Source organism: Borostomias antarcticus (assembly GCF_949987555.1).
Source record: "Borostomias antarcticus genome assembly, chromosome: 9".
Classification (NCBI taxonomy): domain Eukaryota; kingdom Metazoa; phylum Chordata; class Actinopteri; order Stomiiformes; family Stomiidae; genus Borostomias; species Borostomias antarcticus.
The window spans coordinates 8,222,787-8,230,894 of NC_140242.1; positions in this window are offsets into that span (position 1 = coordinate 8,222,787).

Here is an 8,108-nt window from a genome sequence, read left to right on the forward strand (position 1 = left end):
GAGCAATAGAGTAATACTGTCAAATCTGAAAGATGGAATAAATGATGGAATGTATAGCTTAAGAGCTTGGAAGCCTGTCGGTGACAGTACAGTGATCTCTGGGCAATCTCTATGCACCAGATGGTGAAGGCCGTGTGTCTCTAGCCCACATGGGCTGAGTTCTGTGGTCTATGGCGTGGATAGTGGCGTGGTGGAAAGACTCCGCCGCCTTGGTCACCGTTGGTCAGGGGCAGTGCATTGACCTCCGGGCAATCTCCTTAGTGAAGGCCGTGTGTCTCTAGCTCACTCAGGGGCCGAGTTGTGGGGTCTGTGGTGTAGATAGTGGCGTGGTGGCGAGACTCCCCCTCCTTGGGTCACAACATGTCGGGGACAGTACAGTGACCTCTTGGCAATCTCCATGCACCCACCCGTGAAGACCATGTGTCTCTAACCCGGTCTGAGTTGTGTTGTCCGTGGCATGTTCAGTGGTGTGGTGAAGAGACTCCGCCCCCTCGGGTCAGAGCCGGTAATGGCCAGTGTAGACCGTGCCGACCTGTCTTCACCAGTGAAGACCGTGTGTCTCTTGCCACCTCAGAGGCTGTGTTGTGAGGTCCGAGGCGTGGTAGTGGCGTGGTGGCGAGACTCCGCCCCCTCGGGTCAGAGCCGGTCGGGGGCAGTGCACTGAAATCCGGGCAATCTCCCTGCACCCACCAGTGTAGACTGTGTGTCTGTAGCTCACTCAGGGTCTTAGTTGTGGTGTCTGTGGCGTGGATAGTGGCGTGGTGGCGAGACTCCGCCCACTTGGGTGATAGCCGGTCTTGGACAGTATAGGCCGTGCCGGGCTACCCACCTGCCTTCAGCAGTGAAGACCGTGTGTCTCTAGCCACCTCAGAGGCTGTGTTGTGAGGTCCGTGGCGTGGATTGTGGCGTGATGGTGAGACTCCGCCCCCTCCGGACAGAGCAGGTTGAGGGCGGTGCATTGACATCCGGGCAATCTTCATGCACCCACCAGTGAAGACCGTGTGTCACTCAAGGTCTTAGTTGTGGTGTCCGAGGCGTGGTAGTGGCGTGGTGGCGAGACTCCGCCCCCTTGGGTCAGAGCCAGTCGTGGACAGTGTAGGCCGCGCCGGGTTACCCACCTGCCTTCACCAGTGAAGACCGTGTGTCTCTAGCCACCTCAGAGGCTGTGTTGTGAGGTCCGAGGCGTGGCAGTGGCGTGGTGGCGAGACTTTGCCCCCTCGGGTCAGAGCCAGTCGTGGACAGTGTAGGCCGCACCGGGTTACCCACCTGCCTTCACCAGTAAAATCGTGTCTCTAGCTACCTCAGAGGCTGTGTTGTGAGGTCCGTGGCGTGGTAGTGGCGTGATGGCGAGACTCCGCCCCCTCCAGTCAGAGCAGGTCGGGGGCAGTGCATTGACATCCGGGCAATCTTCATGCACCCAACAGTGAAGACCGTGTGTCTGTTGCTCACTCAGGGGCTGAGATGTGGGGTCAGTGGCGTGGATATAGGCGTGGTGGCGAGACTCCGCCCCCTTGGGTCAGAGCCGGTCATGGACAGTGTAGGCCGTGCCGGACTACCCACCTGCCTTCACCAGTGAAGACTGTGTGTCTCTAGCCACCTCAGAGGCTGTGTTGTGAGGTCGGTGGCGTGGATAGTGGCATGATGGCGAGACTCCGCCCCCTCCAGTCAGAGCAGGTCGGGGGCAGTGCACTGACATCCGGGCAATCTCCATGCACCCAACAGTGAAGACCGTGTGTCTGTAGCTCCCTCAGGGGCTGAGATGTGGGGACAGTTGCGTGGATAGTGGCATGGTGACGAGACTCCGCCCCCTCGGGTCAGAGCCGGTCGAGGACAGTGTACTGCTCCCCGGGCCACCCACATGCAACCAACCGTGAAGACCGTGTGTCTCTAGCCACCTCAGAGGCTGTGTTGTGAGGTCCGAGGCGTGGTAGTGGCGTGGTGGCGAGACTCCGCCCCCTGGGGTCAGAGCCGGTCGAGGACAGTGTACTGCTCTCCGGGCCACCCGCATGCTCCAGGCCACCCACATGCACGCAACTGTGAAAACTTTGTCTTTAGCCAACTCAGGGGCTGAGATGTGGGGACCGTGGCGTGGATAATGGCGTGATGGTGAGACTCCATCCCCTTGGGTCAGAGCCAGTCAGGAGCAGGTCAGTGACCGCCAGGCCATCCCCATGCACCCCTCATTGGAGACCGTGTGTCTATAGCCCCCTCCGTGGCCGAGCAGTAGCAGTGGAGATTTTGTATGGAAGTTGAAGTGAGAAGCAGTTGCAGTGAGAAGCAGTGTGTTTGTTATAAGTGCAGCTACTATAGTACTACACTGAAAATTGATTTAACCACTCATCATAACTCATAGTTTTATTGACTGCAATAGCTGAAAGAGTAGAAAAGGTATTAATATGAGTTTACAGCCTGAAAAAGAGTGTCATTCTGAATATTTATTTGAATATAAGGAAGGTAGGAAGGACGGAAGGAATGAAGGAAGGAGGGAAGGAAGGAAGGAAGGAGGGAGGGAGGGATGGAAGGAAGGAAGGATGGAATGAAGGAATATGAATGCTAGTACAGTAGTCATAAAAGGGTGCCTGTACAGAGAGCGTGCATGTCCCCAAATTCAAATCCCAACTGACACTGTGAGCATCCTCTCATTCACTTCAATGGAAAGGCATGTCGGCTTCAGACAGCTCTCTCATAAAAAGTATAAAGGTCACAGCCTAGATATTGATACCGTAGGAATCCTGAGAAAATGTTGAATATTTTAGGCTATGATATGTCCATGTAGCTTAAAAACTGTAGGCATGGCGACGAGTTAGAAAAAGGGTAAACATGCAAAATTAGCAGCTCAAAAGTTACAGTGTGGGCCCATACGTTTCAATGGAGAGCGCAGTTGCCGAACAAATTGTCATACAGCGAAAACTATGAATCACACGGCTTAGATACTTACATTGTACGAATCAGCACAGTTGTGTGAACATTTTAATGTAGAATATGTGTATGAGCTGTTAAAACTGTAGGAGCGACAGCAGTTTACAAAACGTGTAGATGTTTTCAAAATACGAGCTGCTACACTCTAGAAACTGAACATTCCACACATCCACTTCAATGTTAAAAAGGGTCCAAAACAAACTTAAATTACATAAAAACTATAAGGAATTTCAAAAATCTGAATAGATCCTTTACTCAGCTAAAGGTCCTGAACATTTTAAACTTTGAAGGAGGTTTCTAGCACAAAAAATGAAGGAGGAGATAGGTTTCAAAGCTGAAGAGGATTTCAAGGTCCGCCCATAGACTTCCATTGTAAAAAAAATATTGAAAAAGCTGAATATTTTAAAAAGTATGAAAGATATAAAAAATCTGAAAGAAGTCCCATCGTGTCCATAAAAAGACAAACATTTTGATATTTGAATGGTTTCTGTAGCTCAAAGTATGAGGGAGTTAAGGAGAGCCAAAGTATGTACGGAAGGAAAAAAGAGAGGTGTCAATTCTAATACTAGAAAATTGCATTTCCTGCAGAAAATGCGTGTGAATGCTGAGCAGCTGAACGGAATAGCAAAAGCATTGCTGAAAATGCATGAATGTGAGAAATCTGAAATGTCAAATGCATCACACCTGAATGGTTGAAAATCCTGAAAGCTAAAAAGCCTGGAAGCTGAAAAACCTTGAAGCTCATTTGAACTGTGAAACTGGCAGAATTGGAAGCTGAAGTGCATTACATAAAGCAGCTAAGAACTTAAATACATTGCTACAAAAGCTGGAAGATACACTGTAATGATGGAATGTATAGCTAAAAAGATTGGAAGCTGAAGAACCTGGAAGCTTAGCTGAAATATGAAACTGGGAGAGTTGGAATCTGAACTGCATTGCCTAAATAAGCTAAAAGCTTAAATACATTGCTACAAAAGCTGGAAGATAAACTGTAATACTGTCAAAGCTGAAACATGGAATAAATGATGGAATGTATTGATAAAAAGCTTGTAGGCTGGAAAACCTGTAAGCTTAGCTGAAATGTGAAACTGGCAGAATTGGAACTGCATTACCTAATGAAGCTAAGAACTTAAATACTTTTAAACTTTTCAACCTGAGTAGTTTAAGCCTTGAACTGAGCTTTTAGCTTGAAAGATGAGCAATAGAGTAATACTGTCAAAGCTGAAAGATGGAATAAATGATGGAATGTATAGCTTAAAAGCTTGGAAGCCTGTCGGGGACAGTACAGTGATCTCTGGGCAATCTCTATGCACCAGATGGTGAAGACCGTGTGTTTCTAGCCCACATGGGCTGAGTTCTGTGGCCCATGGCGTGGATAGTGGCGTGGTCGCAAGACTCCACCTCCTTGGGTCACAACCCGTCGGGGACAGTACAGTGACCTCTTGGCAATCTCCATGCAACCTCCAGTGAAGACCGTGTGTCTCTAGCCACCTCAGAGGCTGTGTTGTGAGGTCCGTGGCGTGGATAGTGGCGTGATAGCGAGACTCCGGCCCCTCCAGTCAGAGCAGGTCGGGGGCAGTGCAATGACATCCGGGCAATCTCCATACACCCAACAGTGAAGACCGTGTGTCTGTAGCTCACTCAGGGTCTTAGTTGTGGTGTCTGTGTTGTGGATAGTGACGTGGTGACGGGACTCCGCCCCCTCGGGTCACAGCCAGTTGTGGACAGTGTAGTCCGCACCGGGCTACCCACCTGCCTTCACCAGTGAAGACCGTGTGTCTCTAGCCACCTCAAAGGCTGTGTTGTGAGGTCTGAGGCGTGGTAGTGGCATGGTGGCGAGACTCCGCCCTCTCGGGTCGAGCCGGTCGGGGGCAGTGCACTGAAATACGGGCAATCTCCCTGCACCCACCAGTGAAGACTGTGTGTCTGTAGCTCACTCAGGGTCTTAGTTGTGGTGTCTGTGGCGTGGATAGTGGCGTGGTGGCGAGACTCCGCCTTCTTAGGTCATAGCCGGTCTTGGACAGTGTAGGCCGTGCCGGGCTACCCACCTGCCTTCACCAGTGAAGACCGTGTGTCTCTAGCCACCTCAGAGGCTGTGTTGTGAGGTCCGTGGCGTGGATAGTGGCGTGATAGCGAGACTCCGGCCCCTCCAGTCAGAGCAGGTCGGGGGCAGTGCAATGACATCCGGGCAATCTCCATACACCCAACAGTGAAGACCGTGTGTCTGTAGCTCACTCAGGGTCTTAGTTGTGGTGTCTGTGTTGTGGATAGTGACGTGGTGACGGGACTCCGCCCCCTCGGGTCACAGCCAGTTGTGGACAGTGTAGGCCGCACCAGGCTACCCACTTGCCTTCACCAGTGAAGACCGTGTGTCTCTAGCCACCTCAGAGGCTGTGTTGTGAGGTCCGTGGCGAGGTAGTGGCGTGATGGTGAGACTCCGCCCCCTCGGGTCAGAGCAGGTCGCGGGCAGTGCAGTGACGACCGGGCAATCTCCCTGCAACCACCAGTGAAGACCGTCTGTCTGTAGCTCACTCAGGGTCTTAGTTGTGCTGTCTGTGTTGTGGATAGTGACGTGGTGGCGAGACTCCGCCCCCTCGGGTCAGAGCCGGTTGTGGACAGTGTAGGCCGCACCGGGCTACCCACCTGCTTTACCAGTGAAGACCGTGTGTCTCTAGCCACCTCAGAGGCTGTGTTGTGAGTTCCGAGGCGTGGTAGTGGCGTGATGGTGAGACTCCGCCCCCTGGGTTCAGAGCCGGTCGAGGACAGTGTACTGCTCTCTGGGCCACCCACATTCTCCAGTGTGTCTTTAGCCAACTCAGGGGCTGAGATGTGGGGACCGTGGCGTAGATAATGGCGTGATGGCGAGACTCCATCCCCTCGGGTCAGAGCAAGTCAGGAGCAGGTCTGTGACCGCCAGGCCATCCCCATGCACCCCTCATTAGAGACCGTGTGTCTATAGCCCACTCCGTGGCCGAACAGTAGCTGTGGAGGTTTTGTATAGGAGTTGAAGTGAGAAGCAGGTGCAGTGAGAAGCAGTGTGTTTGTTATAAGTACAGCTACTGTAGTACTACACTGAAAATGTATTTAACCACTCATCATAACTCATAGTTTTATTGAGTGCAATAGCTGAAAGAGTAGAAAAGGTATTAATATGAGTTTACAGCCTGAAAAAGTGTCATTCTGAATATTTCTTTGAATATAAGGAAGGTAGGAAGGAAGGAAGGAAGGAAGGAAGGAAGGAAGGAAGGATGGAAGGAAGGAATATGAATGCTACCACAGTAGTCATAAAAGGGTGCCTGTACAGAGAGCCTGCGCGTGTCCCCAAATTCAAATCTCAACTGACACTGAGCATCCTCTCATTCACTTCAATGGAAAGGCATGCCGGCTTCAGACAGGTCTCTCTCAAAAAGTATAAAGGCTACAGCTTAGCTATTGACACCGTAGGAATCCTGAGAACTTGCTGAACATTTGTATGTATAATTGTCCGTGTAGCTTAAAAACTGTAGGCATGGCAACGAGTTAGAAAAAGGGTTAAAATGCAAAATCAGCAGCTCAAAAGTCAGAGTGTGGGCCCATACGTTTCAATGGAGAGCGCAGTTGCCGAACAAATTGTCATGAAGAGAAAACTATAAGTCACACGGCGTAGATACTTACATTGTACGAATCAGCACAGTTGTGTGAACGTTTTAATGTAGAATATGTGTATGAGCTGTTAAAACTGTAGGTGCGACAGCAGTTTACAAAACGTGTAGATGTTTTCAAAACACAGGCTGCCACACTCTAAATACTGAACATTCCACACATCCACTTCAATGTTAAAAAAGGTCCAAAACAAACTTAAATTACATAAAAACTACAAGGAATTTCAAAAATCTGAATAGATCCTTTACTCAGCTAAAGGTCCTGAACATTTTAAACTTTGAAGGAGGTTTCTAGCACAAAAAATGAAGGAGGAGATAGGTTTCAAAGCTGACAAGGGGTTTCAAGGTCTGCCATAGACTTCCATTGTAAATTTTGTTTGAGAAAATCGGAATATTTTGAAAAGTATAAAATATATTAAAAATCTGAAAGATATCCCATAAAGACCTTAACAAGCTGAACATTTTGATAGTTGAATGGTTTCTGTAGCTCAAAGTATGAAGGAGTTGAAGGCTGAAGAATGTTTCAAAACTCCCCCATAGACTTCCATTCAAAAAAATTGTTGAAAAAGTTGAATATTTTAAAAAGTATAAAAGGTATAAAAAATCTGAAAGTATTCCGCGCATGTCCTTAACAAGCTGAACATTTTGATACTTGAATGGTTTAAGTGGCTCAAAGTATGAAGGAGCTACAGAGAGCCAAAAAACGTACGGAAGAAGAAGTAAAAAAAATAAAGAACTGGATAACAATAGTGTGAATGCTCTAAAGCATTCACACTAACTAGAAAATTGCATTTCCTGCAGAAAATGCGTGTGAATGCTGAGCAGCTGAACGGAATAGCAAAAGCATTGCTGAAAATGCATGAATGTGAAAAATCTGAAATGTCAAATGCATCACACCTGAATGGTTGAAAATCCTGGAAGCTGAAAAGCCTGGAAGCTGAAAAACCTTGAAGCTTAGCTGAACTGTGAAACTGGCAGAATTGGAAGCTGAAGTGCATTACATAAAGAAGCTAAGAACTTAAATACATTGCTACAAAAGCTGGAAGATAAACTGTTACACTGTAATGATGGAATGTATAGCTAAAAAGATTGGAAGCTGAAAAACCTGGAAGCTGAAATGTGAAACTGGCAGAATTGGAAGCTGAATTGCATTGCCTAAAGAAGCTAAAAACTTAAATACATTGCTATAAAAGCTGGAAGATAAACGGTAATACTGTCAAAGCTGGAACATGGAATAAATGATGGAATATATTGCTAAAAAGCTTGTAGGCTGGAAAACCTGGAAGCTTAGCTGAAATGTGAAACTGGCAGAATTGGAACTGCATAACCTAAAGAAGCTAAGAACTTAAATACTTTTAAATTTTTCAACCTGAGTAGTTTAAGCCTTGAACTGAGCCTTTAGCTTGAAAGATGAGCAATAGAGTAATACTGTCAAATCTGAAAGATGGAATAAATGATGGAATGTATAGCTTAAGAGCTTGGAAGCCTGTCGGTGACAGTACAGTGATCTCTGGGCAATCTCTATGCACCAGATGGTGAAGGCCGTGT